The following is a 27,559-nucleotide window of genomic DNA, read 5'->3' as shown; positions in this document are numbered from 1 at the left end:
ATGACATTCAAATTGAAGATGTTCATCCCTATTGGAGGTAACACAATGGGTGTTCATCCCTCATAAGGAGCCAACACAGTGAATAAAAGGCACACACGTGGAATGCGCTTCGCTTCCTCTTTAAAAGTAAACTTATACACTTCTCCATCTTCAAGTTTTAGAGGCTCCATCAATGCTTCATCTTCATGCTCAAAGTCTTAAGTCAAGCCAGCCCTTCATGCTGAATCAAACTCAAATGCGAAGAATTTGTCGATGTTTTGTCAAACTCAAGTGTGAAGATCTCGTCGATGTTTCTCGATATTTAAGTTCAAAGGCTTCATCAATACTTCTCCATCTTTAAGTTCAAAGGCTTCGTATCAACCTCTCCATCTTTAAGTTCATGATTGGCATGCATGGCCTCACTAAATCTTCAAGTTAAAGATCGATGTGCATGACTCCACTCCATCTTCAAGTTCAAGGTCAGTGTGCATGGCTCGGCTCCAGTTTTTGTAGTCTTTATGTTATTATTTTTTGTATTTTATAAATTTCACTTTTTGTTTTTTCTATTTTATTTGCTTGTTTTTATAGTTCTAGCTTTATTCTTTTTTGTGTGACTACACAAGGGTGAACAGTCTTACCCTTTTCCTTTTCTGTGATTTTTTTTTTTTTTTAATTATGGATTGTCCAAATTTTTATCACTCTCTCTTTTCCTTTTTAGTTTCACCTTTTTAAATTTATTAATTGATTTGTTAGTTTTGTGCTTCATTTTACACATTATCATGTGCTAAATTAACGACGAATTTCTAAAATCATTGACTTTGGGTCAGATGAGAAGACCCAGAGAGAATTCACTAACAAGCGAGGACTCCCAAGACTCCTGAAGTTGCACTCCTACAAGGCAGAAGACTCAGACACAAATACTCTTCCAAGGCTTCTACTTCAAGCTTCCAAGAGTTCTGAAGCTGTATCCTAGACTTGACCTTTGAAGATACAAATACTCTTCTAAGACTTCTACTTCAAGCTTCCAAGACTCCTGAAGTGCACTCTAAGGCTTGACCTTTGAAGACAAAAATACAACAAGACTTCTACTTCAAGCTTCCAAGACTCCCGAAGCTACACATGAAGGCTTTTTGACCTTTGAAGACATACTCTTCCAAGACTTCTACTCCAAGCTTCCAAGACTTCTTCTACAAGAACGTTTGGTGCATTCCTTCTTCAAGTCGCGCATCTACCAAACCGAGAGAGAATCTGATCAAGTAATGATTGAACCACATCGCATCAAATCAACTCCAACTACACCAACTTAAGTTCAACTCCACGAAACACGTTTCTCCGGAGATCTCGTATGACTTTGGCACGCCCAGTGAGACCTTTCTACCTCTCATCTCTCTCTCATCATCCGAGTCAAGAAACCTACAGATGGCATCAAAGAAAATTGCATCCAAAGCTACCACCGTCGCAAGCAACACTTACATAAGCTCTGTCATAACGGAGGAAATCTGGGGCCAACTGATGGAATTTCCTAAAGGCGGAATCGTCATCAGAGAAAATCCCTTGTTTGAAAACTATGCTTCTGTTACTGATCTATCAGAGAAGGAATCACATTTTTATGTAGTGTTTGTCATGATGACTGACGTAATGACTGATCTGAGGTAAAGATAAATCTCTTAATGGAGGAGCGAGATCATGAAATCGATGCTTTAAGAAATCAGATACATGCTCGAGATACTGCTGAATCAAGTCAATTCCCAGCTACAAAAGCCCACAAAGGAAAGTCTGTCTTGCAGAAAAGTCAGCCACCATAATCTACCTCTGTTGCCTCTCTGTCAGTTCAACAGCTCCAGGATATGATCACAAATTTCATAAGTGCTCAGTACGAAGGACCGTTGCGAACCTCCTTTATGTACTAAGCCATACACCAAGAGAATCGACAACCTGAGAATGCCAGCTGGGTATCAACCTCCAAAGTTCCAACAATTCGATGGAAAGGGCAACCCAAAGCAACACATTGCCCACTTCGTAGAAACGTGCGAAAATGCGGGAACAAGAGGAGACCTATTGGTCAAACAGTTCGTCAGAACCCTCAAAGGGAACGCTTTTGACTGGTACACAGACTTAGAGCCTGAGGTGATTGACAGCTGGGAGCAACTTGAAAGAGAATTCTTGAATCTCTTCTACAGCACCAGACGCACCGTCAGCATGATGGAGATGACAAACTCCAAACAACGGAAAGGGGAACCGGTCGTCGACTACATCAATCGATGGTGAGCTCTGTGTCTGGATTGCAAAGATTGATTCACCGAGTTGTCTGCTATGGAAATATGCACGCAGGGTATGCACTGGGAACTCCTCTATATCCTACAAGGGATTAAACCCCGTACCTTTGAAGAATTAGCGACCCACGCTCACGACATGGACCTAAGTATTGCCAACCTTAGGGACTTTCTGAACCACGAACCGGGGAAATACCCACTTCCTTCAATTCCGACGGCCGGCAACTTCGGTAGAATTTCTCCCAAGAAGCTTTCTCATTAATCATGCAGAGAAAGTATAAGAAGTTATTGCATGTCACACTGTTGGCATAGTGGAAATCGACAACAATCATGTGACTGCCGAAGAAGTCAAAGATTTAGAAGAAATGAAGCAAAGAACAAGTCTTCGATCGTATTAAGCCGTCAACTGCTCTATCTTTAGTCTTTCAAAGATCGAGTATGGCCACGATAGGAAAAGAAGACCAATGTCCAACGACTACTTCTGCTCGAACTTCAGCCTTCAAAAGGCTAAGTATATTCACATCAAAGAAAGATCAACCTCCAGCATCAGCTTTCGATCGTCTCAAGACTAGCGATCAACGTAAAGGAAGGATGAAAATCTTAAAGCCAACATCATTCCATGAAGAAAACAACGACGAAAAGATTCACAGCCGTGTCCCTTCACGCATGAAGAGGAAATTTTTTGTTGACATAAGTACAGAAGGTTTCTTGATAATGAAGCCAAAACTCATTGTATTGATGAATCCTACAAATGAAGAGAATAATCAAAACCTCGAAATAAGAGCTTCTGAAGTTTAAATAAAAGCTCCTCATCGCAAGAGCCTAAACTGTATGATGCTTCTAACCCGCATGAGCTTAAAATATGAACGGACCCAAAAAAAAAATTGTATGAACTACGTTACGACTTGATTCCTTTCTACAGGGTACGTAGGCAACTTAAAGAAATTTAAGTTCAGTCGCACATAAAAAGGAAAAAAATTCCTTCGAACTACATTATGACTTGATCCCTATCATTAAGAAATGAATGTGTAGCTTGAAAGAAACTTCAAGTTCAGTCCAGTTAAAAAAAAAAAAAAAAGACTTGAACTACGCCATGATTCGATCCCTTTCTTTAAAGTTATGAAGAAAACTTAAGAAATTTAAGTTTGGTTCATCAGAAGAGGTACCACAACCACCTAAGTATAATACTACAAGATTGATGTTGATCATCCCCGTCAAAGAATGACATTCAAATTGAAGATGTTCATCCCTATTGGGGGCAATACAATGGGTGTTCATCCCTCGTAAGGAGCCAACACAGTAAATAAAAGGCACACACGTGGAATGCGCTTCGCTTCCTCTTTAAAAGTAAAATTATACACTTCTCCATCTTCAAGTTTTAGAGGCTCCATCAATGCTTCATCTTCATGCTAAAAGTCTTAAGTCAAGCCAGCCCTTCATGCTGAATCAAACTCAAATGCGAAGAATTTGTCGATGTTTTGTCAAACTCAAGTGTGAAGGTCTCATCGATGCTTATCCATATTTATGTTCAAAGGCTTCATCAATACTTCTCCATCTTTAAGTTCAAAGGCTTCGTATCAGCCTCTCCATCTTTAAGTTCAAGATTGGCATGCATGGCCTCACTAAATCTTCAAGTTAAAGATCAATGTGCATGACTCCGCTCCATCTTCAAGTTCAAGGTCAGTGTGCATGGCTCGACTCCATCTTCAATGAGGTCTACAAAATCATGACGCAGCTTCGCTTCATCTCCAAACTAATGACGTGGCTTCACTTCATCTTCAAAGTCGTGGCGTGGCTTCGTTTCATCTCCAAACTAATGACGCGGCTTCACTTCATCTTCAAAAGTTGTGGCGTGGCTTCATTTCATCTCTAAACTAATGACGCAGCTTCGCTTCATCTCCAAGTCGTGGTGTGGCTTCGTTTCATCTCCCCAGGCACAAGGTAAAACTAATTAATTACTTTTCAAAATTCAAATTCAAATTTCTTTTTCCTCTTCTTCTTCTTCTAATTAAAATACTAATTGCTTGAATTATGTTCTTATTTTTGTTAATAATTATGGATTAGGGTTTATAATTGAGTTGACCGTTTGATCTATGGAACTCTATTTTTCTCTTCTTTCATTTGATCTATGGATGGTGTGTAATTAAAATTATTTGATCTCTTCATTAATTTTCTTCTTCTTCATTATTAGGTTCTAATTAATTCTCTAATCAATCTTCAACCAAAATGAGGCGATGAAATCCCAAAATTATGCACAACAAATTGAGGAACATTCATTCCTACGCATCCGGTGGTAAGTAATTTACCTTTGTTTATTGTCTTCAATTTTAATTAATTAACCTTAATTATTGCACCAAGCCTTTTCTTGCTTAATTAATCGTGATTATTATTCTAATTATATATAGAGTATGTTAAATTCATATCGACATCCCTGGAAAGAGGGATTTAATTAGGTTTTTCCTATTACATTCTCTCTTTCATTTTTTTTTAATATGTGACTTTTTAGATTGTTGTTTATTATTATAGTTCACTTTTATTTGATTCAGATGTGGTTTGTTGTTAATTATATTTGGTTACATTCTCTCATTCATTTTTTTTTAATATGTGACTTTTTAGATTGTTCTAATTTATTATAGTTTCACTTTTATATTTTATTTGATTCAGATGTGGATTGTTAATTATATGCGTGATGTTCTAGTTTCACCTTATTGTTATTCTTGGTAGATTTTTTTTTCTTCTTTTAAAGTAGAATATTGAATTAAATTTCTTTGGGACTAAGTATAATTTATTTAATATTTTTTGCATGGATGGTTTAATTGTTTTAACTCGTGACATTCTTTTGTTTGTTTGTTACATTATTTCTACTATGGATTCGATTTCTCTGTTATCTCATAATGTGACATTCTCTAATTAGTTCCATTTTTGTATTTTTTATTTTATTAATTTTTGGTATTTTCTAAATTTCACTTTTTGTTCTCTATTTTATTTTCTTGTTTTTATTCTTCTAGCTTTATTTGGTCCGGTTCCACTAGTAAATTTCAACATTATTATTTCAAATGTTATTACTGGATTGTTTCAATTTCCCCCTCTTCTATGATCTCTTTTTGTCTTTTAGTTTTTAATATTTTGGGTTGTATGCTAAGGGTTCAAAAAGTACCTTTAGTTGATTTGTTACTTTTGTGTTTAATGTTACATATTATTGTAAGTCTATTGACAATGTATTACTTTTTGTGTGTTTTATTATTTTTGGTACTTTCCTCTTTTACTTATTTGATTATATTGTATTTCTTTGGATGTAGCATTTATTTGTATTGTCATAGTGGTCATTTGCACTATGAATGGTTCAATTATATTTTTCATCTTTCTTTTCGTATTCATTTTAATATTATTATATTTTTTTTTATTCATTTTAATATTATTATATTTTTTTGTACTTCTTTGGTAACCATTTGTCATTTTTTCTTTTGGCATAATTGCATTTTGCACTATGGATGGTTTTTTTTCTAACAATATGTGTCATCTTGAGTATCAGTTTTTGTATTGTTATTTATTTTTTGATACGTTTTTATTTATTCATTTGGACATTTTTAGAAATAGATTCTTATGTGTTGGATAAATGTAGAATTTATTTATCTTTAGACATGTCTTTCCATTAATGGATAAGGTTTTAATTTTTTTTCACCCTTAGTCTAGGTTGCGTTGTCGTTTTTGTTTTATTTTATTTGCTTTTTACCATAATTTGGTGGGGTGCGCACTCTTCAAATATCCTCATCCAGTTTCACATTATTCTTTTCTATTTTATTACTCTTTGTACATTTTTATTCTTTTCGTTTAGTATTTTTTACAAAAGATATTTTATATATATTTCTTTCGGACCCAAGGTGAAATAACTATTTATTTTGTTTGGCATGGATAGTTTAATTTTTTTCACTCTTTCTCTTCCCTCTTTTGATTCAATTGAAGTATTGGGTTCTATTGTTTGGGCATTATATGGTTTGCTCAAAATTTTTCACTTTCTTTATTCTCTATTTTATTATTTTTGGTGTATATATATATATATATATATTATTTTACGCATTGGTTGAAAAAAATTACTTTCTCTGTTGTGTGACATATTCTTCTAGTTTAATTATGTTTTGTTCTCTATTATGGATTGTGTTTGGTATATTTTTTCTATATGGATTGTTCTAATCCATATAGAAATCTTTATGAAATTTAGACCAATTATGGATGATTACTCATTTAGTTGTTTAAATAGATTATTATATTTTGTTTCATTTATATCAAATATAGTATTTATTTTTCTTTTAGCATGGTTGTATTTATATAGTTTTGTATGCACACTTCTCTTTTGTGTGAGTGACATGAATTTGGTACACTTGTTTGTTTATTTAACTATGAATGAGCTATCATTCTTTCTCTTCAAAATAATTCATTTATAAGCATATGTATTTCTTGACTATTATTTGTTGATTTTTGTTAGTTTTTTTGCAAAATATTATTTTTTTGAAGTACTATATTTCTCTTAGTTTTATCATTTTTTGGTTCTAATTTTTAATTCGTCACTCCCTCTTCTATTTTAGTTTACTCTGTGTATTATTAGTTGGGATATTGTTTCGTTAGTTAAATTTGTGCAAGCACATCATATTTTTATAATATATTTCTTTGGTATATTGCTTTAGTTTTACTTTGTGCATAATATTTTTATTTGTTATATTGCTTTGTTAGTTATTTAATACAGTGCATTGTTGCACATCATATTTTTATATTATGTTTCTTTTATGGGACTTTATTTTAGTTCTACTATTATCAATATTGTTTGAATTATAGATTGTTCAAATAATTATCATTTTTCTCTTCTAGTGTCCATCATTAGTTTTTTATATTATTTTCTAATTATAATTTTTCTCTTCTAGTTTCACTTTTATATTTTATTTGATTCAGATGTGGACTGTTCTAATTTGTAGATTTTTATATGTGTGATGTTCTAGTTTCACTTTATTGTTATTTTTTGTAGATTTTTTTCTTCTTTTAAAGTAGTATTGAATTAAATTTCTTTGGCACTAGAAGTATAATTTTTTAATACTTTTTTTGTCCGAATGGTAATTTCCTCGTAAATTTTTCGTGACATTCTTTTGGTTGTTTGTTGTTTCTACAATGATTTTTTCAATTTCTCTCTTCTTCTGTTGTCTTATAACGTGACATTCTTTAATTAGTTCCATTTTTTGTATTCTTTATGTTATTATTTTTGTATTTTCTAAATTTCACTTTCTGTTTTTTCTATTTTATTTGCTTGTTTTTATAGTTCTACCTTTATTCTTTTTTGTGTGACTATACAAGGGTGAACAGTCTTACCCTTTTCCATTTCTGTGAGTTCTACTTCAAGCTTCCAAGACTCCTGAAGCTGCACTCTACGGCTTGACCTTTGAAGAAAAAAATACAACAAGACTTCTACTTCAAGCTTCCAAGACTCCCGAAGCTACACAGGAAGGCTTTTTGACCTTTGAAGACATACTCTTCCAAGACTTCTACTCCAAGCTTCCAAGACTTCTTCTACAAGAACGTTTGGTGCATTCCTTCTTCAAGTCGCGCATCTACCACACCGAGAGAGAATCTGATCAAGTAATGATCGAACCACATCACATCAAATCAACTCCAACTACACCAACTTAAGTTCAACTCCACGAAACACGTTTCTCCGGAGATCTCGTATGACTTTGGCACGCCCAGTGAGACCTTTCTACCTCTCATCTCTCTCTCATCATCCGAGTCAAGAAACCTACAGATGGCATCAAAGAAAGTTGCATCCAAAGCTACCACTGTCGCAAGCAACACTTACATAAGCTCTGTCATCACGGAGGAAATCTGGGGCCAACTGATGGAATTTCCTAAAGGCGGAATAGTCATTAGAGAAAATCCCTTGTTTGAAAACTATGCTTTTGTTACTGATCTATCAAAGAAGGAATCACATTTTGATGTAGTGTCTGTCAATGTGACTGACGTAATGACTAAGTCGACCATGGCAGAGATGGAGGTAAAGATATATCTCTTAATGGAGGAGCGAGATCATGAAATCGCTACTTTAAGAAATCAGATACATGCTCGAGATACTGCTGAATCAAGTCAATCCTCACTACAAAAGCCCATAAAGGAAAGACTGTCTTGCAGGAAAGTCAGCCACCACAATCTACCTCTATTGCCTCCCTGTCAGTTCAACAGCTCCAGGATATGATCACAAATTCCATAAGAGTTCAGTACGAAGGACCGTTGCAAACCTCCTTTATGTACTAAGCCATACACCAAGAGAATCGACAACTTGAGAATGTCAACTGGGTATCAACCTCCAAAGTTCCAACAATTCGACGGAAAGGGCAACCGAAAGCAACACATTGCCCACTTCATAGAAACATGCGAAAATGCGAGAACAGGAGGAGATCTATTGGTCAAACATTTCGTCAGAACCCTCAAAGGGAACACTTTTGACTAGTACACAGACTTAGAGCCTGAGGTGATTGACAGCTGGGAGCAACTTGAAAGAGAATTCTTGAATCGCTTCTACAGCACCAGATGCACCATCAGCATGATGGAGCTGACAAACTCCAAACAACGGAAAGGAGAACCAGTCGTCGACTACATCAATCGATGGATTGTTCTGAGTCTGGATTGCAAAGATCGATTCACCGAGTTGTATGATGTGGAAATGTGCACGCAGGGTATGCACCGGGAACTCCTCTATATCCTACAAGGGATTAAACCCCGTACCTTTGAAGAATTAGCGACCCACGCTCACGACATGGAGCTAAGTATCGCCAATCTATGAGGGACTTTCTGAACCATGAACCGAGGAAAGACCCACTTCCTTCAATTCCCACGGCTGGCAACTTTGGTAGAATTTCTCCCAAGAAGCTTTCTCAATAATCATCCAGAGAAAGTATCAGAAGTTATTGCATGTCACACTATCGGCATCAAGTCGACAACAATCATGTGACTGCTGAAGAAGTCAAAGACTCAGAAGAAATGAAGCAAAGAACAAGTCTTCGATCGTATTAAGCCTTCAACTGCTCGATCTTTAGTCTTTCAAAGATCGAGTATGGCCACGGTGGGAAATGACCAATGTCCAACGACTACTTCTGCTCAAACTTCAACCTTCAAAAGGCTAAGTATATCCATATCAAAGAAAGACCAACCTCCAGCATCTGCTTTCGATCGTCTCAAGACTAGCGATCAACGTAAAGGAAGGATGAAAATCTTAAAGCCAACATCATTCCATGAAGAAAACAACGACGAAAAGATTCACAGTCGTGTCCTTTCACGCATGAAGAGGAAATATTTTGTTGACATAAGTACAAAAGGTTTCTTGATAGTGAAACCAAAACTCATCGTATTGACGAATCCTACAAATGAAGAGGATAATCAAAACCTCGAAATAAAAGCTTCTGAAGTTTAAATAAAAGCTCCTCATCGCAAGAGCCTAAACTGCATGATGCTTCTAACCCGCATGAGCTTAAAATATGAACGGACCCCAAAAAAGAAATTGTATGAACTACGTTACGACTTGATCCCTTTCTACAGGGTACGTAGGCAACTTAAAGAAATTTAAGTTCAGTCGCGCATAAAAAGGAAAAAACATTCTCTTCGAACTACATTATGACTTGATCCCTATCATTAAGAAATATATGTGCAGCTTGAATGAAACTTCAAGTTCAGTCCAGTTAAAAAAAAAAAAAACTACGTCATGATTCGATCCCTTTCTTTAAAGGTACGAAGAAAACTTAATAAATTTAAGTTTGGTCCATCAGAAGAGGTACCACAACCACCTAAGTATAATACTACAGGATTGATGTTGATCATCCCTGTCAAAGAATGACATTCAAATTGAAGATGTTCATCCCTATTGGGGGCAACACAATGGGTGTTCATCCCTCGTAAGAAGCCAACACAGTAAATAAAAGGTACACACGTGGAATGCGCTTCGCCTCCTCTTTAAAAGTAAACTTATACGTTTCTCCATCTTCAAGTTTTAGAGGCTCCATCGATGCTTCATCTTTATGCTCAAAGTCACAATGTCAAGCCAGCCAAAGCTTCATGCTTCATCAAACTCAAATGCGAAGAATTTTTCGATGTTTTGTCAAACTCAAGTGTGAAGGTCGATGCTTCTCCATATTTAAGTTCAGAGGCTTCATCAATACTTCTCCATCTTTAAGTACAAAGGCTTCGTTGATGCCTCTCCATTTTTAAGTTCAAGATTGGCATGCATGGCCTCACTAAATCTTCAAGTTAAAGGTCGATATGCATGACTCCACTCCATCTTCAAGTTCAAGATCAGTGTGCATGGCTCAGCTCCATCTTCAATGACTCGGTCAACAAAATCATGACGCAGTTCGCTTCATCTCCAAACTAATGACGCGGCTTCACTTCATCTTCAAAGTCGTGGTGTGGCTTCGTTTCATCTCCAAACTAATGAAAAGGCTTCACTTCATCTTCAAAGTCGTGGCGTGGCTTCATTTCATCTCTAAACTAATGATGCAGCTTCGCTTCATCTCCAAGTCGTGGCGTGGCTTCGTTTCATCTCCAAACTAATGACACGACTTCGCTCCATCTTCAAAGTCATGGTGCGGGTTTGTTTCCTCTCCAAAATCAGTACAACTTCACCTCATATGTGAGATCAATTTTGGTTTGTCTAGCTCTACCTCATATGGAGGACGACTCTAGTCCATTCAGACCTCATATGCGAGGACAACTCCGATTCGTCTGGCCCTTGTACGTGAGATCGACTCTAGCCAACTCCCGTTCAAAATCTTGATGGCACATTCTTCTCATCTTCAAGGTTTGATGGCATATCCGTCTCATCTTCAAATACTCAATGGAATATTTCCCTTATCTTCAAATTTTGATCAAGGATACATAACAAGGCAAACCTTTCGAGGATCCTCACTAGGGTGATCGAATGGGAGAGTTGTATGCAGGCAGGGCCCCTTTCCATGACGAACAGGATACACGAGCGGCACTACAAGGTAGACCTTGGGTGATCGAATGGGAGAGTTATAAGCCTTTGCGAGGCCCCTCCCATGACGATCAGGATACACGAGCGACACTACAAGTTAGACCTTTTCGAGATCCTCCCTAGGGTGATCGAATGGGAGAGTTGTAAGCCTTTGCAGGGTCCCTTCCATGACGATCAGGATGTACGAACGGTGCTACAAAGTAGACTTTTTTGGGATCCACCTAGGGTGATTGAATGGGAGTGTTATAAGCCTTTGAGGAGCCCCTCCCATGACGATCAAGATACACGAGCGCATCAAAGTCGGGTCGATGAGATTAAAAAAAAAAACAACTTGTTTTGTTGTACTCCTTTAGTTGCACCGTAACTCCTACAAAAAAATAATAGAGGGGCAAGTTAGTAAAAAAAAATTAATAAAAAAAAATAGAGCAAAAAAAAAAAAAATGAGCCCTAATTCCCTATCCTTCCTTCTTTCTCCCTTCTCCTCACTTAGTCCTATTGCAATCCAAGTCTGATTGACAAAGGATGGAAAGGACGTGAGAACGAAGGAGATCACAGTACAAGATGAAGAAGATCATGCATCCTGCAAGTATACCTAAGTTTGATGGGATTTTTTTTCTACTAATTAGTTGAAATCTGATAAAATCAGGGGTTACTCGAACTGAATACTGTTTATTTTGTTGTGGAACTCCGATTCTTGCTGAAATTAGTTAAGAGTCAACAAAAAAAGATCATGCTTGATTGGAGGTTGCCTGAATTAGGGGTCACGGTGGAGTTTTGGATCCCCAGATTCAACGGCGAGGAGTTTTGAGCTTAAGACTTGAGAGAATCTGGCATAAACAAATAGTATGGAGAAGGAAATCTCGCTAAGGCTGGTATCGCTAACCACAAAGCAGATGGCTGCCTGAGATAAAAAAAAAAGAAAAAAATTAATAATAATAATAATAAAAAAAAAGGAGAATCTCGCACGATCTTGCACTCTCCAGTGTCGCTCTCTCCCACAATCTCGCTCTCTCGAATGTCGCTCTCTCCTAAAATCTTGTTCTCTCCTAAAATCTCGCTCTCTCCACTCTTGCTCGAAATGCTCTCGCTGGTCTCGCTCTCTCCCATGATCTCGCTCTCTCCAATGTCGCTCTCTCCCACAATCTCGCTCTCTTCTAAAATCTTGTTCTCTCCCACTTTCTCACTCAAAATCTCGCTCTCTCCAACGAGCCAGCCAAATCGGGTGAGATAAATGTCAAATCCGTCCAAAATTAAAATTTGTCCATATCCCAAATTTTATGAATATTCGAATGGTTAACCTTGATATTGAGTTATGAATAAAATGCCGAGTCAAAATTTGGTTATATTCCAAATTTTATCTCAAATTTAAATCAGCCTTAGTTTCTATACTCATTTCCAAGTAAAATTGAACATATCCAAAATTTTTATCTTAAACCAAAATTGATCAAGATTCAATTTCACCCCAAATTCTATTCAGAATTCGAATTAAATTAAATTTTCAATTAAAGTGTAACATTATAAAAGTTCAAATTAAAGTTTACTTGGCTTGTGTGTCAAACGAACAAGATTTCAAATAAAAATTTTGAGCTAAATTCTCATATTTTGATCATGATGGCATCAAATTAACAGAGTAAAAAAAAATCATACCTTGATCTCAAATTACATTCTTTTCGAAATTCATCCACCCATACATGCATAAATATCGAAAAGGGGCATTTGTTGAATGAGAAATTTTGGACCAATCACAGTCACCACGTCGTATGCAAAATTAACGAAGAATTTCTAAATCATTGACGTTGGGTCCAATTTTTGACACATCCCAAATTAAACTGAAGGCAAGTTTCGATGACGTCACGCGGATGAATCAGATGAGATTAAATTGGTCCAATTTGATAATACTATTTGGGCTTAAATTCCAAACTATAAAAAAGGTTGAATTGGACCCAAATTCCAGATCAGACCCAAAACAAATTAATTGGGCCCAAGGGTCAGACCCATGGACCAACCAAGCCCACGAAGCCCACTTGAGAACTCTATAAATAGAGAAGCTCTCTTCATTTGTAGGGGCAACATTTTTCTACACTCAGAAGACCCAGAGAGAATTCACTAACAAACGAGAACTCCCAAGACTCTTGAAGCTGCACGAATAAGGCAGAAGACCTTTGAAGACACAAATACTCTTCCAAGACTTCTACTTCAAGCTTCCAAGACTCCTGAAGCTGCACTCCTATAAGGCAGAAGACAAGAAGACATAAATACTCTTCCAAGACTTCTACTCCAAGCTTTCAAGACTTCTTCTACAAGAACGTTTGGTACTTTCCTTCTTCAAGTCAAGCGCATCCACCCAACCGAGAGAGAATCAGAGGATCAAGTACTGATCGAACCACATCGCATCAAATCAACTCCAACATCACAAACTTAAGTTCAACTCCACGAAACACGTTTCTTAGGAAACCTCGTGTGAACTTTGGCACGCCTAGTGGGACCTTTCTACCTCTCATCTCTCTCTCGTCATCCGAGTCAAGAAATCTACAGATGGCACCAAAGAAAGTTACATCCAAATTTACCGTCGCAAGCAACACTTACTTGCTCTGTCATCATGGAGGAAATCTATGGCCAGCTGATGGAATTTTGAAACTATGCTTCTGTTACTGATCTATTAGAGAAAGATTCACATTTTGATGACTCTGTCATGATGACTGACGTAACGACTAAGTCGACCATAGCAGAGTTGAAGGTAAAGATAAATCTCCTAATGAAGGCTGTAGAGGAGCGAGATAATGAAATCGCTACGTTAAGAGATCAGATACAGGATCGAGATACTGCTGAATCAAGTCAATCCCATGCTACAAAAGCCAATGACAAAGGAAAGACTGTCTTGCAGGAAAGTCAGCCACCACAATTTTGCCTCCCTATCAGTTCAACAACTCATAAGAGCTCAGTACGAAGGACCGTTGCAAACCTCCTTTATGTACTCCAAGCCATACACCAAGAGAATCGACAACCTGAGAATACCAGCTGGATATCAACCTCCAAAGTTCTAACAATTCGACGGAAAGGGAAACCCAAAGCAACACATCGCCCACTTCGTAAAACATGCAAAAATGCGGGAACAAGAGGAGATCTACTGGTCAAACAGTTCGTCAGAACCCTCAAAGGGAACGCTTTTGACTAGTACACAGACTTAGAGCCTGAGGTGATTGACAGCTGGGAGCAACTTGAAAGAGAATTCTTGAATCACTTCTACAGCACCAGACGCACCGTCAGCATGATGGAGCTGACAAACTCCAAACAACAGAAAGGGGAACCAGTCGTCGACTACATCAATCGATGGAGAGCTCTGAGTCTGGATTGCAAATATCGATTCACCGAGTTGTCTACTGTGGAAATGTGCACGCAGGGTATGCACTGGGAACTCCTCTACCCCGTACCTTTGAAGAATTAGCGACCCGCGCTCACGATATGAAGCTAAGTATCGCCAACCTACGAAGGACTTTTTGAACCACAAACTGAGGAAAGACCCACTTCCCTCATTTCCGACGGCCGGCAAGTTCGGTAGAATTTCTCCCAAGAAGCTTTCTCAATAATCATCCAGAGAAAGTATTAGAAGTTATTGCATGTCACACTGTCTGCATAGTGGAAGTCGACAACAATCATGTGACTACCGAAGAAGTCAAAGACTCAGAAGAAATGAAGCCAAGAACTTCTGTCTTCAATCGTATTAAGCCTTCATGTGCTCGATCTTCGGTCTTTCAAAGATCGAGTATGGGCACGATAGGAGAAGAAGACCAATGTCCAACGACTACTTCTGCTCAAACTTCAGCCTTTAAAAGGCTAAGTATATCCACATGAAAGAAAGATGTCTAGCATCTGCTTTTGATCATCTCAAGACAACAAGCGATCAACGTAAAGGAAGGATGAAAATCTTGAAGCCAATGTCATTCCATGAAGAAAACAACGACGAAAAGATTCACAGTCGTGTCCCTTCACGCATGAAGAGGAAATTTTTTTTGTTGACATAAGTACAGAAGGTTTCTTGATAGTGATGCCAAAACTCATCGTATTGATGAATCCTACAAATGAAGAGGATAATCAAAACCATGATGAAATAAGAGCTTCTGAAGTTTAAATGAAAAAGCTCCTCATCGCAATAACCTAAACAGCATGATGCTCCCAGCCAGCATGAGCTTAAAATGTGAACGACCCAAAAAAAAAATTGTATGAACTACGTTACGACTTGATCCTTTTCATTATACAGAGTAGGCAACTTAAAGAAATTTAAGTTCAATCGTACATAAAAAGGAAAAAAAATCTCTTTGAACTACATTATGACTTGATCCCTATAAGAAGGGTATGTGCGAAAGAAACTTCAAGTTCAGTCCAGTTAAAAAAAAAAAAAACTTGAACTACGTCATGATTCGATCCCTTTCTTTAAAGGTACGAAGGAAACTTAAAGAAATTTAAGTTTAGACCATCAAAGAGGTACCACAACCACCTAATACTACAAGATTAATGTTGATCATCCCCATCAAAGAATGACACTTCAGATTGAAGATGTTCATCCCTATTGAGGGCAACACAATGGGTTGAAGATGTTCATCCCACGTAAGGAGCCAACACAGTAAATAAAAGGCACACACGTGGAATGCGCTTCGCTTCTTCTTTAAAAGTAAACTTATACGCTCCTCCATCTTCAAGTTTAGTGGCTCCATCGATGCTTCATCTTCATGCTCAAAGTCACAAAGTCAAGCCTACTGCCAAAGCTTCATGCTTCATCAAACTCAAATGCAAAGAATTTGTCGATGCTTTGTCAAACTCAAGTTCGTCGATGCTTCTCCATATTAAAGTTCAAATGTATCATCAATACTTCTCCATCTTTAAGTTCAAAGGTTTCGTTGATGCCTCTCCATCTTTAAGTTCAAGATTGGCATGCATGGCCCCATTTCCATCTTCAAGTTAAAGGTCGGTGTGCATGACTCCGCTCCATCTTTAAGTTCAAGGTCGGTGTGCATGGCTCGGCTTCATCTTCAATGACTCGGTCTACAAAATCATGATGCAGCTTCGCTTTATCTCCAAACTAATGACGTGGCTTCACTTCATCTTCAAAGTCGTGGCGTGGCTTCGTTTCATCTCCAAACTAATGACGCGGCTTCACTTCATCTTCAAAGTCGTGGCGTGGCTTCATTTCATCTCCAAACAAATAACGCGGCTTCGCTTCATCTCCAAGTCGTGGCGTGGCTTCGTTTCATCGCCAAACTGATGACGCGACTTCAAGATCTTCAAAGTTGTGGTGCGGTTTGGTTTCCTCTCCAAAATATTAGTACAACTTCACCTCTTCTCCAAAATTTGTGTAGCTTCACTTCCTCTCCAAAAATGTGGGTGTGGTTCTACCTCATATGCAAGATCAAGTATGGTTTGTCTAGCTCTACCTCATATGCGAGGATGACTTTAGTCCATCCGGCTCCACCTCATATGCGAGGACAACTCCGATCCGTCTAGCTCCGCCTTGTACGCGAGATCGACTCTAGCCAACCTAACTCCATTCAAAATCTTGATGGCACATTCTTCTCATCTTCAAAGTTTGATGGCATATCCGCCTCATCTTCAAATACTCAATGGCATATTTTCCTTATCTTCAAATTTTGATCAAGGAGTAACATAACAAGGCAAACCTTTCGAGGATCCTCCCTAGGGTAATCGAATGGGAGAGTTGTATGCCTTTGCGGGGCCCCTTCCCATGATGATCAGGATACACGAGCGGTGCTACAAGGTAGGCCTTTCCGAGATCCTCCCTAGGGTGATCGAATGGGAGAGTTGTAAGTCTTTGCGGAGCCCCTCCCATGATGATCAGGATGTACGAACGGTGCTACAGATCTTTCCGGATCCACCTAGGGTGATCGAATGGGAGAGTTGTAAGTCTTTGCAGGGCCTCTCCCGTGACGATCAGAATGTACGAACGGTGCTACAAAGTAGACCTTTTCAGGATCCACCTAGGGTGATCGAATGGGAGAGTTGTAAGCCTTTGCGGGGCCCCTTCCATGACGATCAGTATACATAAGCGCACCAAAGACGGGTCGATGAGATTAAAAAAAAAAAAAACTTATTTTGTTGTACTCCTTTAGTTGCACCGTAACTCCTACAAAAAAATAGTAGGGGGGCAAGTTAGTAAAATAATAATAATAATAATAATAATAAAAAGAGAGCAAAAAAAAAAAAAAAGAAAAAAAAAGGAAGCCCTAATTCACCATCCTTCCTTCTTTCTCCCTTCTTCTCACTTACAGCTTTCTATTGCAATCCAAGTCTGATTGACAAATGATGGAAAGGATGTAAGAATGAAGGAAATCACACTACAAGATGAAGAAGAGCATGCGTCCTGCCAGTATTTATATAGCTAAGTTCGATGGGATTTTTTTTCTACTAATCAGTTGAAATCTGATAAAATCACGGGTTACTCGAACTGAATACTGTTTATTTTATTGTGGAACTCCGATTCTTGCTGAAATTAGTTCAGAGTCAATAAAAAAAATCATGCTCGATTGGAGGTTGCCTGAATTAGGGGTCACGGTGGAGTTTTGGATCCCCAGATTCAACGGCGAGGACTTTTGAGCTTAAGACTTGAGAGAATCTAGCATAAGCAAACAGTATGGAGAAGGCAATCTCACTAAGACTGGTATCGCTAGCCACAAAGCAGACGGCTGCCTAAGATAAAAAAAGAAAAGAAAAAAATTAATAATAATAAAAAAAAGGGGGAATCTCGCACGATCTCGCTCTCTCCAATGTCGCTCTCTCCCACAATCTCGCTCTCTCCTAAAATCTCACTCTCTTCATTCTCGCTCGAAATGCTCTCACTGATCTCGCTCTCTACCACAATTTCGCTCTCTCCAGTGTCGCTCTCTCCCAATTTCTCACTAAAAATCTCGCTCTCTCCACTCTCGCTCTCTCCCACTTTCTCACTCAAAATCTCGCTCTCTCCCACGATCACGCTCTCTTCAACAACCCAGCCATATCGGGTGAGATAAATTTCAAATCCGTCCCAAATTAAAATTTGGCCATATCCCAAATTTTATCAATATTCGAATGGTTAACCTTGATATTGAGTTATGAATAAAATGCCGAGTCAAAATTTGGCTATATTCCAAATTTTATCTCAAATTTAATTCAACCTTAGTTTCTATACTCATTTCCAAGTAAAATTGAGCATATCCCAAATTTTTATCTCAAACCAAAATTGATCAAGATTCAATTTTACCCCAAATTCTATTTCGAATTCGAATTAAATTAAATTTGCAATTAAAGTGGAACACAAATTCTACTTTAGTTCAAATTAAAATTTACTTGGCGAAAGTGTGTCAAACGAACAAGATTTCAAATCAAAATTTTGAGCTAAATTCTCATATTTTGATCATGATGATGCATCAAATTAAAAGACTAAAAAAAATCATACCTTGATCTCAAATTACATTTTTTTCGAGATTCATCTACCCATACGTGCATAAATCTCAAAAAGGGGCATTTGTTGAATGAGAAATTTTGGACCAATCATAAGTCACCACGGCGTTTGCTAAATTAACGAAGAATTTCTAAATCATTGACTTTGGGTTCAATTAGAAGTTGACACATGTCCCAAATTAAATTGAAGACAAGTTTCGATGACGTCACACGGATGAATCAGATGAGATTAAATTGGTCCAATTTGATATTACTAGTTGGGCTTAAAGTCCAAACTACAAAAAAAAAAAAAAAAAAGTTGAATTGGACCCAAATTCCAGATCAGGCTCAAAACAAACTAATTGGGCTCAAGGGTTAGGCCCATGGACCAACCAAGCCTACGAAGCTCACTTGAGAACTCTATAAATAGAGAAGTTCTCTTCATTTGTAGGGGCAACATGTTCCTACACTCAGAAGACCTAGAGAGAATTCACTAACAAGCGAGGACTCCCAAGACTCCTGAAGTTACACTCCTATAAGGCAGAAGACCTTTGAAGACATAAATACTCTTCCAAGCTTTCAAGACTCCTGAAGCTGCACTCCTATAAGGCAGAAGACCTTTGAAAACACCAATACTCTTCCAAGACTTCTATTCCAAGCTTCCAAAACTTCTTCTACAAGAACATTTGGTGCTTTCCTTCTTCAAGTCAAGCGTACCCACCCAACCGAGAGAGAATCAGAGGATCAAGTACTAGAGATTGAACCACATCGTATCAAATCAACTCCATATCAACACCAACTTAAGTTCAACTCCACGAAACACGTTTCTCCGGAAACCTCGTGTGAACAGTAGTATTTATTTGTCTTTTGGGACATAGTTGCCATTTGAATTTATTATTATTTTTTTTACTTTTTTGTGTCACGGTCTCTCGCTTTAGTTTTCTATTCATTTTAATATTATTATTTAGTTTTTTTATTAATTTTTTATATTGTTATTTATTTGATTCAAATGTGGATTGTTAATTATATTTCGTTACATTCTCTCATTCATTTTTTTTAATATGTGACTTTTTAGATTATTCTAATTTATTATAGTTTCACTTTTATATTTTATTTGATTACTTTTATATTTTATTTGATTCAGATGTGGATTGTTAATTATATGAGTGATGTTCTAGTTTCACTTTATTGTTATTCTTGGTAGATTTTTTTTTTCTTCTTTTAAAATAGAATATAATTAAATTTCTTTGGGACTAAGTTTAATTTATTTAATACTTTTTTGGATGGTTTAATTGTTTTCACGGTTTCTATTTTTCGTGACATTCTTTTGGTTGGATTTTTCAATTTCTCTCTTCTTCTGTTGTCTCATAATGTGACATCTAATTAGTTCCATTTTTTGTATTCTTTATTTTATTATATTTTTGGTATTTTCTAAATTTCACTTTTTGTTTTCTCTATTTTATTTGCTTGTTTCTGTTTTTCTAGCTTTATTTTGTATGGTTCTACTATTATTTCAATATTATTATTTTTCTAATGTTATTGCACCATAGATTGTTTCAATTTGCCCCTCTTCTATGGTCTCTTTTTGTGTGACATTCTTTTAGTTTTACACTGATATTTTGGATTGTATTTGCATTATACTAGGGTTCAAAAAGTCTTACCATTTTCCTTTAGAGTGTAATATTATCACTCTCTTCTCCTTATTAGTTTCACTTTTTAAAATTTATTACATTTGTTAGTTTTGTGCTTAATGTTACACATTATTGTAGCTCTGTTGACAATGTAATGTTTTATTATTTTTGGCATTTCTTCTTTTACTTATTTAATTATATCGTATTTCTTTGGAGGTAGCATTTGTTTGTCTGTTGACCTTGCCATTTGCATTATGGATGATTCAACTATTATCTTTCGTTTTAGTTCTCCCATTCCTTGTAATGTTATTATTTATTTTTAATACTTCTTTATTTTACCCATTTGGTCATTTTTAGAACTAGATTCATTTTTCTTTTGGCATAGTTGCATTTTGCATTATGGATGGTTTTTTTTCTAATCTTTTTATGCGCCATCTTTAGCTTCAGTTTTTTTATTAATTTTTTTTTTTGTTATTTATTTTTGGTATGTCCTTATTTTATTCATTTGGTCATTTTTAGAAATAGATTCCCATTAATGGGATAAGGTTTTAATTTTTTTTCACCCTTAGTCTATGTTGTGTTGTCTTTTTTGTATGGGCACATTCTTTTAGTTTTATTTTATTTGCTTTCTACCATAATTTGGTGCATAGACTCTTCAAAATATCCTCATCTAGTTTCACATTATTTTTTTTTCTATTTTATTATTCTTTGTTCATTTTTTTTTCATTTAGTATTTTTTAGAGAAGATTTTTTATATTATATATATTTCTTTTGGACTTGGGGAAGTCTATTTATTTTGTTTGGTAGATAGTTTAATTTTTTTCACTCTTTCTCTTCCCTCTTTTGATTCAATTGTTTGTAGGGTTCTATTGTTCGTACATTATAGTTTGCTCAAAATTTTTCACTTTCTTTATTCTCTATTTTTTTATTTTTGGTATATATATATATATATATTATTTTATATATATATATACGCATTGGTTGCATTTGCACAATTAATTATTAAAAAAAATCACTCTCTTTGTTGTGTGACATTTTTAATTCTTATAGTTTAATTGTGTTTTGTTCTCTACTATGGATTGTGAGTATACTTTTTCTATATGGATGGTTCTAATCCATTTTTCCCCTTTCCCTTCTATTTTCTCTTTCATTTCACACTCTTTAGTTTCACTTTAGATTTCACTTTAGATTTTAGAGAAATTTTTATGAAATCTAGACAAATTATGGATGGTATTTTTCTAGCTTATTGTTTCACTTTAGTTTAACTTATGTATTTAAGTACTTCTTACACATTTAGTTGTTTAAATAGATTATTATATTTTGTATCATTTAATATCAAATATAGTATTTATTTTTCTTTTGGCATGGTTGTATTTATATAGTTAGAAAGGTTGGCACACTTTCTCTTTTGTGTGACAATTTTTTTAGTTTTATCTTATTTGGTACATTTGTTTGTTTATTGAACTATGATCAATGAGCTATCATTCTCTCTCTTCTATTGATTCATATAAGTTTTATATTTGTATATTATTTTCTCTTCTTAGTGACTATTATTTGTTTTATTGATTTGTTAGTTTTGCGCATAATGTTAAATATTATTTTTTTTAGAAGCACTATATATATTTCTCATTTTATATTTTTTGGTTCTAATATTTAATTCGTCACTTTCTTTTCTATTTTAGTTTACTTTGTATTATTTCTCTTAGTTTTATCTTTTTTAATTCTAATAATTAATTGTTTATTGAACTATGATCAATGGAGCTATCATTCTTTCTCTTCTATTGATTCATTTATAAGTTTTACATTTGTATATTTTTTTCTCTAGTTAAATTTGTGCATAATGTTGCACAACATATTTTTATGATATATTTCTTTGGTATATTGCTTTAGTTTTAATTTGTGCATAGTGCAACACATCATATCTTAGTTATATTATTATTTGATATATTGCTTTGTTAGTTTTAATTTGTACATTGTTGCACTTCATATTTTTATAATATGTTTCTTTTATGGGACTTTATTGTTCTACTATTATCTGGTATATTGTTTGAACTATAGATTGTTCAAATAATTATCATTTTTCTCTTCTAATGTCCATCATTAGTTGCTTTTTATATTGTTTTCTAATTATAATTTTTCTCTTCTAGTTTCACTTTTATATTTTATTTGATTCAGATGTGGACTGTTCTAATTTGTGGATTGTTAATTATATGAGTGATGTTCTAGTTTCACTTTATTGCTATTCTTGGTAGATTTTTTTTCTCTTTTAAAGTAGAATATTGAATTAAATTTCTTTGGGACTAGAAGTATAATTTTTTAATACTTTTTTGCACGGATGATTTAATTGTTTTCCCGTTTCTATTTTTCGTGACATTCTTTTGGTTGTTAGTTACATTGTTTCTACTATGGATCAATTTCTCTCTTCTTCTGTTAGTGTCTGACATTCTTTAATTAGTTCCTTTTTTTTTTGTTTTCTATATTTTATTTGCTTGTTTTTATAGTTCTAGCTTTATTTTATCTTGTTTTCTACTATTATTTCAACATTATTGTTTTTCTAATGTTATTGCACTAGATTGTTCCAATTTCCCCTCCCTCTTCTACGGTCTCTTCTTATGTGACATTCTTTTACTTTTACCGATATTTTGGATTGTATTTTCACTATACAAGGGTTCAAAAAGACTTACTATTTTTTCTTTCTGTGAATTTTTTTTTAACTATCGATTGTCCAAATTTTTATCACTCTCTCTTCTCCTTATTAGTTGACTTTTTTAAATTTATTAATTGATTTGTTAATTTTGTGCTTCATTTTACACATTATTATAACTCTCTTGATATATTATGTATTACTTTCTTGTGTGTTTTATTATTTTTGGTACCTTCTTCTTTTAGTTATTTGATTATATTTTATATCTTTGGGATGTAGCATTTATTTGTTTGTTGGGGCATAGTTGCCATTTGAATTTATTATTTTTTTCTTTTTTTGTGTCATGGTCTCTCGCTTTAGTTTTCTATTCATTTTAATATTTGTATGTATTTTTTATTACTTCCTTATTTTACCCATCTGGTCATTTTTAGGAGATTTTTTTTGGCATAGTTGCATTTTGCACTATGGATGATTTTTTTTCCTAACTTTTTTATGTGCCATCTGAGCTTCAGTTTTTGTATTAATTTTTTGTGTTGTTATTTATTTTTGGTACTGTTTTTATTTTATTTATTTGGTCATTTTTAGAAATAGATTCTTATGTGTTGGACAAATATAAAATTTATTTTTTTTCACCCTTAGTCTATGTTGTATTGTCTTTTTGTATGGGCACATTCTTTTAGTTTTATTTTATTTGCTTTCTACCATAATTTGGTGCATAGACTCTTCAAATATCTTCATATAATTTCACATTATTTTTTTTATTTTATTATTCTTTGCACATTTTTATTTTATACATTTGGAATTTTTTGTAGGTAAGAAATATTATATATTTCTTTTGGACACAAGGTAGAATTTATCTATTTATTTTGTTTGGCATGATGGATAGTTTATTTATTTTTTTTTCAATCTTTCTCTTCCCTCTTTTGATTCAATTGAAGTATTTGGTTCTAGTTTGGTAATATGGTTTGTTCACAATTTTTCACTTTCTTTATTCTCTATTTTATTATTTTTGGTATATATATATATATATATATATTATTTTACGCAATGGTTGTATTTGCACAATTAATTATTCAAACAAAAACACCCTCTCTGTTGTGTGACATTTTTATTCTTCTAGTTTAATTGGGCTTGGTTCTCTATTATGGATTTTGTTTGGTATATTTTTTCTATATGGATTGTTATAATCCAAATTTTCCCCTTTCCCTTCTATTTTCTCTTTTATGTCACATTCTTTAGTTTCACTTTAGATTTTAGAGAAAATTTTATGAAATCTCTTTATAAATTATGGATGGTATTTTTGTAGTTTGTTTCACTTTAGTTTCACTTATGTATTTAAGTACTTTTTTCTCTTTTATGTAACAATTTTTTTAGTTATATCTTATTTGGTACATTTGTCTGTTTATTGAACTATGAATTGGCTATCGTTCTTTCTCTTCTATTGTGATATTCATTTATAACTTTTACTTTTGTATATTATTTTCTTCTTAGTTCTACTATATTATTTATTATATTGATTTGTTAGTTTTGTGCATAATGTTACATATTATTTTTTTAGGAGTACTATATATAATCTCTTAGTTAAATCCTTTTTTGGGTCTAATATTTAATTCCTCACTCTCTCTTCTATTTTTGTTTTACTTTGTGTGTAATAGTTGGTATATTGCTTTGTTAGTGTTAATTTGTGCAAGCACATAATATTTTTATAATATATTTCTTTGGTATATTGCTTTAGTTAAATGTTGCACATCATATCTTAGTTCTATTATTATTTGATATTGCTTTTTAGTTTTAATTTGTGCATTGTTACACATCATATTTTTATAATATGTTTCTTTTATGGGACATTATTTTAGTTCTACTATTACTTGTTTGTTTGAATAGATTGATCAAATAATTATAATTTTTCCCTTTTAGTGATCATTCTGCTTTTTATATTAGTTTCTTATTACCTTCTTGACAAAATATCATGAATTATTCTTATGAAATTATATGTATATTTTTTGTCTTCTATTCTTTTCTTCTGTCCATTTTATGACATTTTTATAGTTTCATTTTTTTGTGTATTATTTTCTTTGGTTCATTATTCTTATATTGATTTGTTAGGCTTGCTTCAGCCTTTGTGTTCCTTTTTTTTTTAATTATTATTTTTCCTTTTTCTTTATTTGGTCTTTTTTTGAAACATTAAATCTTGGACCAAATGAAGTTTTTGTATTAACAGTGGATGCTTTTATGTGGACATTTTTTTATACTCTGTTTTATTATTTTTGTATTTTTTTATTTAACTCATTTGGTCCTATTTTATTTCTTTGGGATCAAATGTGGAATTTATGGTTTAATAATTTTTCATCTTCTCTATTAAGTGACTATGGATTGTTCAAATGTTTCTCACTCTTTTCTCTCTTTTGTTGTTTGATTATGTGACATTCTTTGACTCCACTTTTGTTATATTATCTTATTTGGTCCTATATTATTATTTAGTATATTGATGTGTTAGTTTTATATATATTTCTTGATGATTACTTCTACTAGATTTTGTTATATTTTATTTCTTTGGTATTTTTTGTTCTTTTGGTGTGGTTGAATTGTTCAAGTTTTTAACGTCTCTTTGATGTGTGATATTATTTTAGTTTTCTTGTTCGGTTGGATATACCTTTTATATATGTTTTTTTAATAGCTTTATCTTGTTGAAGTTAGCCTAGATCAAATGACATATGATAGTAGAGCCTAGTTCAAATGACATACGGTAGTAGATCTTTGGTTTGAATCCCCCACCTCTATTGTACTAAATAAAAAAAAAAGTAGTTTTATCTTTCTTTCTTTTTTTTTTAATCTTGTTTTGTTGTACTACTAAGTCGAGTCTATCGATGATAGACATATCTGATCACTTTGACAAAAATGACATTTACAGACGACTCACAACCCATATATGAGAGTAAAAGTGGGCTCGCTTCTATGAGAACATTTCAAATGGCTTATATTCTCTAAAGCTCTCATGAATTTTTTTTTTGGGTATTTTATTTGGGGTTTTTTCTCAAATTTAAATGCTCTTTTTTTCTACTTCTTTGATCTCTTCACTTTTCCTTCTTCAAATCTTTTCAATCTTTCTCTCCTTTTTACTTCTATAAATATTTAAAACTTTTTTCTTCCTTTTTCTTTAAATAATGTTTTTTTAAAAAAACTCTTTTCAAAAACATTTTCTAACTTTTTTTCACTTATATTTTGTTTAAACAACCCCCCCCACAAAAAAAAAAAAAAAAAACTCCTCAAAATATTTTATTTTTTTCAACTTACTTTTTTATTAAAAAAAATAATAATAAATAACTCTCTTTTTCCCAACATTTACTCAAAACTCTTCACTTCAAAATTTGTTTAGATAACTCTCTTTCTCAAACTTTTTTCTTTTAAATTTTATTTTTGCAAAATTTATTACCCATAAACATTTTTCAAGGAAAAAAAAAATTTTTTAGTTCCTAGGTTTTGGATCTAGTTTTTATTTAGTCCAACGGTTTCAAAATGTTAATCCTTAAGTTATGAGCTCTGTTTTAATTTAGTATTTAAGGTTTCAAAATGCTACAATTTCACCCTTGACATTGGAGTTATTTTCTAATTTGATCCTTATGTTTCAAGATTTAAACTTTTAAACCGATTTTTTCACTAAATACTCACCTTTTATCTTTATGTTAATAAATTTTATTAAAAGGATTATAATTAATTAAGTTTCACTATTTTATTTATTGTTTTTAAAATTCTACTTTATGTTTTTAATTAATGAATAGAAATTTGAGATTAAAAATGTAAAATCTTGAAATCCTAGACCAAATTGAAAAGACATTTTGAAATTTAGGGATTAAATTGAGACAAAACTCAAAATTTAAAGACTAAACGTATAACATTTTAAAACCTAAGGTAATAGAAACTATAGTAAAATCTTGGGGACTAAAAAGGTATTATTCCCCTTTTTGAAATTATTTTCTAAACATCTTCTGAGCAAAACATTACTGATCCTTTTACAAAGGCCCTCACGACTAAAGTGTTTGAAGGTCACCTACAGAGTCTAGGTCTACGAAGTTTGTAAACTAGGACAAGTGGGAGAACTTTTGGAAATATGCCCTAGTTTATTGTATTCATATGTTTATTGTACTCATATTGTTTCTCACTTAAATTCAATATTGTGATACTCCACTAGGAGTTTTAGTCCAAGTGGGAGTTTGTTGGATTTTATGTCCTAAAACTTGTAGTTTGTAAATTAATAAACATATTCTGTTTTGTTTTTTGATAAAGTTGTTATTGAAATTGTAATCTTGAATGCAATAAACTAAGGTCATGAGGCTATTTAATGTAGTTTAAACTTTATGTAGTGACATAAATGTGGATAGAGTTCAAATATATAGCCAAAATGGTCTATAGTATATGAATAAGGTTGGGCGCCTTATTCTGGGGACACTATGGATGCGGCCCACTTTGTAGTTAGTACAAACGATGTGATCCTGAATCGTTCATGTGGAGACATGAAAGTTGAGGCGTTCTATATAAAGAGTTTACATAAGACTAAACCATGAAATAGTCACTTTTTACGTTCTAAATGTCGTTTAATGTA

At 34.0% G+C, this 27,559-nt stretch overlaps 1 long non-coding RNA gene across 2 annotated transcripts in view; it reads left to right on the top strand.

Annotated features, from left to right (window-relative positions):
- Positions 1-3,780: 3,780 nt before the first annotated feature.
- Positions 3,781-27,559, top strand: part of LOC150032035 (uncharacterized) — a 170,057-nt gene continuing 146,278 nt past the window's right edge. The window contains exons 1-2 of one of the 2 annotated variants that reach the window (XR_016525477.1): positions 3,781-4,193; positions 4,444-4,545. This is a non-coding gene — a long non-coding RNA (uncharacterized LOC150032035). The remainder of the gene's footprint in view (positions 4,194-4,443; positions 4,546-27,559) is intronic. The other variant, XR_016525479.1, reaches the window with a different exon arrangement.

This window comes from Benincasa hispida, chromosome 12 (genome assembly GCF_027475165.1).
Source record: "Benincasa hispida cultivar pf3 chromosome 12, pf3_genome.v1.1, whole genome shotgun sequence".
Classification (NCBI taxonomy): domain Eukaryota; kingdom Viridiplantae; phylum Streptophyta; class Magnoliopsida; order Cucurbitales; family Cucurbitaceae; genus Benincasa; species Benincasa hispida.
This window is presented reverse-complemented; position numbering and strand designations above follow the sequence as displayed.